At 36.6% G+C, this 5,617-nt stretch overlaps 1 pseudogene; it reads right to left on the bottom strand.

Annotated features, from left to right (window-relative positions):
* Positions 1-1,484: 1,484 nt before the first annotated feature.
* On the bottom strand, positions 1,485-4,354 carry LOC132277456 (probable serine/threonine-protein kinase PBL9; annotated as a pseudogene).
* Between the last annotated feature and the right edge of the window lie 1,263 nt (positions 4,355-5,617).

Here is a 5,617-nt window from a genome sequence, read left to right on the forward strand (position 1 = left end):
AAAAAAAATGCCGAGAGGAAGAGAGACTGGCAGCGGGAGAGAGAGAATGAGATTACAGAGAACTAAAAAAAAAAAAAAAAAACGTGGTCTTATGACCATTTAAAAAAAAAAACTGTGGATCCCTCCACTAAAAGAATCTCTCCCATTCTTTAATATACATATATATATATATATATATATATATATATATATATAAACTTAAACATTACACGAAAGTTGTTGGACGAGGGGAGTAGCAAAGCCAAAGATTGTTAGCAATTGATTTTTGGTAGAACGATAGGGTGTGAGCCTGAGTCAGAGTCGATAGTACTTTACTTCAAACATATGGATCGTTTCGCTCGAGACTGCGTTGCAGTCTCAAAAGTTTTCCCAAATCAGAATTTCTTCATTAAATATCTTAGTGTCATCTCTCAAACTCTACTTTACTTGCACTTAATTTTTACTTTGTTGTTGTTTAATGTATTTTTATTTTGACAAATTTAGTTTAAGCAAAAATCATTTAAATCTATTCACTCCCTCTGGAATGCTGATCATATACTCACAAGATTCAGGTTCATGTGATGATATCCTTTTTGTTTTTGTTTTTTGTTTTTTCCTTTTTACTCCATCCTCTTTAGTAAAGGTAAAACATATGGTCTCCAAAATTGTTTAAAATATCATTATAAAATCGTTTAAAATATCATTATGTGAACAAATTTTGCACAGAAGAAAAATAATAAGAGCTTATAGCACAAGAAGAAAGACCCAATTGAAAATCAGTTATTTTCTTTTTACAGTTCTGAAAACCATTTTATGAGAAACAATCAAATAAAACCTATAATGCAACACCAGGGAAATACAAATGAAAAAAAAAAAAAAAAAAAAACCAACTTTGCAACTAACAAATTAAGAAAATCTTTGATTGCCATGTAGCTTAGACATTCTCTAAAACACTGATAATATTCATGTTTGTTCCATGATTCCAAGTATAATCTTTAAAAATGTCAAAGGTAAATTATAGAACTGTACAGTGCTTTACCAAAATACAGGTAATGTATATGCCTGATTTCATAGAGGCGAGAAATCACTGCCCGAAAAGAACCTAACCTTTTTTAAATATATATATATATATATATATTTTCCTGAATGGTGTTTTTTTTGTTTTATATATAAAAAAGATGTACAATTACAAATAGGAGATTAAAACCTCCAACAGAACAAAACAATAATGGACTAAATCCATTAACCAATCACAGCAAACAAAATTTAAGCAGACTAAAAAATTTCCAGCCCATTAAGAAGACCAATTGCTGCACTTGAAATTTCTTGTGACTTGTGACAAAGCATACTAGGAGCATAGATCTTGTCAATCCAATCCAAATAAACCGGCCAACCTGAACACATAACCAATTGCACAGTTCTGCAACTTGAGTGCCACTATAATGAAAAAATAGTTATCAGATCCTGTAGTGTAACACTGAGATATACAAGCACATCCCCCTTTCTTAAGTATAGAGAAGAGAAGCTGAAGGCCGGGGATATGCAGGCGCTGTAGGATCTTCCTTTATGCTGCTTCTGCAGGACCTAGGTCCACCATTAGAATGCCCATTGCAGTTTAATTGGCGCTCTTTTTGTGTATTTTTAACCATATCCTTCGGATCCTGAAGCTGCTCTAAAACTGTTACCACCTCGTCCATGTTTGGCCTCAACTTAGGTTCTGTATATAGGCACTGAAAGGCAAGGTTAGCTGCCTTCAGGGCCTATTGCAGTATTAGCCTTCGAGAAGAACATCAAGAACACAGAAAATTTTACGTTTGTTGGTCAGATATGGTTTTGCCCAGTCCACCAGGTTGTGCTCTCCAGACGGCCGATTCTTATCTATTGTTCATTTACCAGATAACATTTCTAAGAGAACAACTCCAAAGCTATATACATCGCTCCTTGCAGTTAGATGACCTTGCCAAAAGAGGGGGCAGCCAGTGATCAGAATATAGGTTACCACCCTTTTTGTTTATTGAATCAATAATAATGGAAAAAATGCTACGAATCTTAACCAATTATAGGATAATCCAATTAATCCAGAAAATTGAGCATATGAGGTATGAGAGCCAACATTTCTCCCAACAAGGAGAGACAGACAAAATAACTATGCAAGGCTGTCCTTGCCATCACAACTCAAGGGAAGCAATTTGATGGAGAGAATTATTTGCTTAGCTTTACTTCTTGTTCCTTCTTCTCTCTTTTTACTGGAATCGCAATTTATACACCAATAGACAATTGGGTGTTTTACGAAGGATCATATGGATAGTTTGAATTCAAAAGATTTGATAAGCTTCTGAGACTGACAAATGACCTATAAAGTGTCAATTTTCACCCAAAAAAAAGGGCTTCTAAGGCTCAAAGTTATCCGAACACATCCATGAAGCCCTGCCAAACACTTCAATATTAATACATTCTTGATAGTGCAATAAACCTAAAACTCTATGAGCATATCCATGCATTATTAAATTTTCATATCACCTTTTATTTCAGACACAATGTACATTTAATTAGTATATTAAATCAACCTAGGAATAGAAGCGGAAAAGAAACGTAACAAGAAATAGAGAAGTAGTAATCTATCAATCTGGTAAGGTAGAAAAATATGCATAAAAGTAAATAAGTCTGCATGGATTGTAGCAAACCATGGTAGAAACAGCATAAGGAAAAATACCTGTTGATAAATACTCTGGAGGAGCATATCCATAGGTCCCCCTGACCCTAGTGGAGACATGGCTCTTATCACCAGTTGGCCCATCCCTGGCCAACCCAAAATCATAAAGTTTCGCATTGAAATTCTGTGTAATTAAGCGAAGGGCATGGAAAAGTAAATCAAACGAGTCCTGATAATCCTTAAATACATCAAATTCAACAATAATATTGAAGTGTGATTAATATGGGCTTGGGGGGTGACATACTGAATCAAGCAGGATATTAGAAGTCTTGAAGTCTCGATATTTAACTTTTGTTTCAGCATTATGAAGAAACGCAACTCCCTTTGCAGCGCCAAGAGCAACTTTCACACGGGTGCTCCAAGAAAGCGGCTGGAAGTATGACCCTCCTGTTTCAACAATACTCTGATGTGTCAATTACAAATTATATTAGGAGTTTAGGAGCGTTGAGGTTTGTAAAATTTGTGCATTAAAAAGAAAGAAGTGTAATATAATAATTTGAAATGTCAACTAATAGGAGGATATGGGGAACTGACTACTGAATAAATGATTCTCCATACTGCCCTTGGGCATGAACTCATATATCAAAAGTCTATGATCAACCTCCAAGCAGTAACCTATTAATTTCACAAGATTGGGATGATTCAGCTGCCCAATATAGTTGATTTCTGCCTGTATATTAAAAAGTGCAACAGAAAATTAGCTAACCAGTTCATCTAAAATATTCTAGAAACAAAGCGCCTGAAAGATATATTTTCCCCAAACAGAAATTACCTAACATTTACAAAAACCCAAATTGCTACATCAGTTAGATTCATCAGTTTCCGTAGCAGAATTTAGTAAGACATTGCAGACCGCTGAATTATGGATACCCACATAATAAACACCGTCATATGACCAAGTCTCCCTACTGTGCACAGGAATTTACAACTATGGCCTACAAGCCAGTATAATACCTTAAATCAGGAAGATGAATCGGTTTCCAACAGCTCATAGAAGTTTAAAGTTCATTCACAATAGATTTGATACCAATGATTTTGAATTTTTTTTAAAAAAAATTGAGTATTAGAGTTGGATTCGGAAGTTGAAGGTGATGCTAAATTAGAGGTATGGAGATACTTTATTGCGCAACTGAAAACCATGCCAGCAAGATCTAAATCACTTCTTGTAACTTGTTACTTGAAATCCTCACATGTAATTCTCTAGATCAACTCATGCATATTGTTAAAATTTAAATTACTTATTCTAAATCTAACTTATACTTCTTAAATAATTGAACCTAAATCCCTTCCTTCGATCCAAATAGAGCCTTCACAAGGTAAAAAATTTATACTAACAACCACTCCTTGTGACCCTGAAAACCTTCTTGATTAAGCCTCTTCACTGCAATCACTAACCCAGTTACAGGCTTCGTAGCTGTAAGTGAATGCTCGTCAACCCATCCCTTGAAAACTGAACCAAACCCACCTTCTCCCAATACACTATCAGGACGGAAGTTTCTGGTGGCCTTTCTGAGTTCGTTGAAGGTGAAGCTTTTTAAATTGGATGACTGCAAGATTTCGCCCTCACTACGAGGAGTCGCAGGTAGGGAAGCTGATGATACCTTGCCACTCAAATTACTTAGATCATTCCCATATCTGCTGTTACTCCTTGAATTCATTCCTATACAAAACGTGACGTATTTCCAAAGATTATTAATTCCATATCAATCTCCAATATAGAACATCAAGTTGTAGTTATGCTATCTATATGACAGTCAAAACAAAAATAACAATTAATCATAAAACTTTCTCCATAGTCCTCGATACAAAAATAACAATTAATCATAAAACTTTCTCCATAGTCCTCGTTGATTATCGAGATAGACGAACAAAGTTAGAGATAGAGATGCAATATGAAAGAATATATTGAATTGATGATGTATTCAATTGATGTGAATGATAGTGATGTTGAGATTTTATCTCTTATACGTAGGATTGAATTATTTACTCTTTGATTTAGGGCTAATTGGTAGATAATTAGTTACCTATTTTAGCTAAATCCTATTTTATAAATTGAATGTAACACCATCAATGAAAATATCGAATAGAGTTTTAATTCTCATATTCTTTCTCTGAATTTCAAGTATCAGAGCCATCATTGAGCCGTACCTTTGAATCTCTTTGAATTTATCTTTTAAATTCATAGACCCATACACATATGGTCACCATAAACCACCATTGATTCACAGACCTATACACGCTCCTAGATCTATCGAACCGCTGCCAGCGATCTTCCATCGATGACGACGCTGCCGAACCACTACACTGCTGCTAGCGATCTGCCAAACCGAGTTACCGTTGCTGCATCGCCATCAGGCCCATGCTCGTCGTCCCTCTCATCTGATGTATCGCGAACCGCCCTCATCTGAGCCGGACTATCGACCACAGTTGCACAAGCCGCCATCGCCCTAGCGGCCTAGATCGTCACTACAGGCCAAGCCCGCTGGTGCACCGCCGAGAGTTCACAGTCGCTTCCTCACGACCGGACCGGAGCTCATCCTAGCCGAACCACCCGTCTACACCGCTGCCTCCATCATCGCCGGCCACAAGTCCTCACCAAGCTCGCAGATCTGTCTCGTCGGCGGTTTTCATCTCACCAGCCGTCAATCTCTGCCGTGAGCTCGCTGGCCATCTTCATCCTCATCGGGCCGTCGCCCACAGGAGGAACAGCCCGCCGTCCACCACATCCGAGCTTCTCTTTGCTCGCCTCTTCTGTTGATTGCTACCTTGCATCAGTTATAAATATATATATATATATATATATGATTTATTATATATCAAAATCCTCTATTTGGCCACAAGTGTAATACAATTCCAGTTTTGGATTAGTTCAAAATGAAACCAATTTTGTAACCTCATTTGAAAACTAGTTCTGTGATAAACCAA

Source organism: Cornus florida, unplaced genomic scaffold (assembly GCF_030987335.1).
Source record: "Cornus florida cultivar Cherokee Brave unplaced genomic scaffold, ASM3098733v1 CherokeeBrave_3.0.0_Hap2_Chr10, whole genome shotgun sequence".
Classification (NCBI taxonomy): Eukaryota; Viridiplantae; Streptophyta; class Magnoliopsida; order Cornales; family Cornaceae; genus Cornus; species Cornus florida.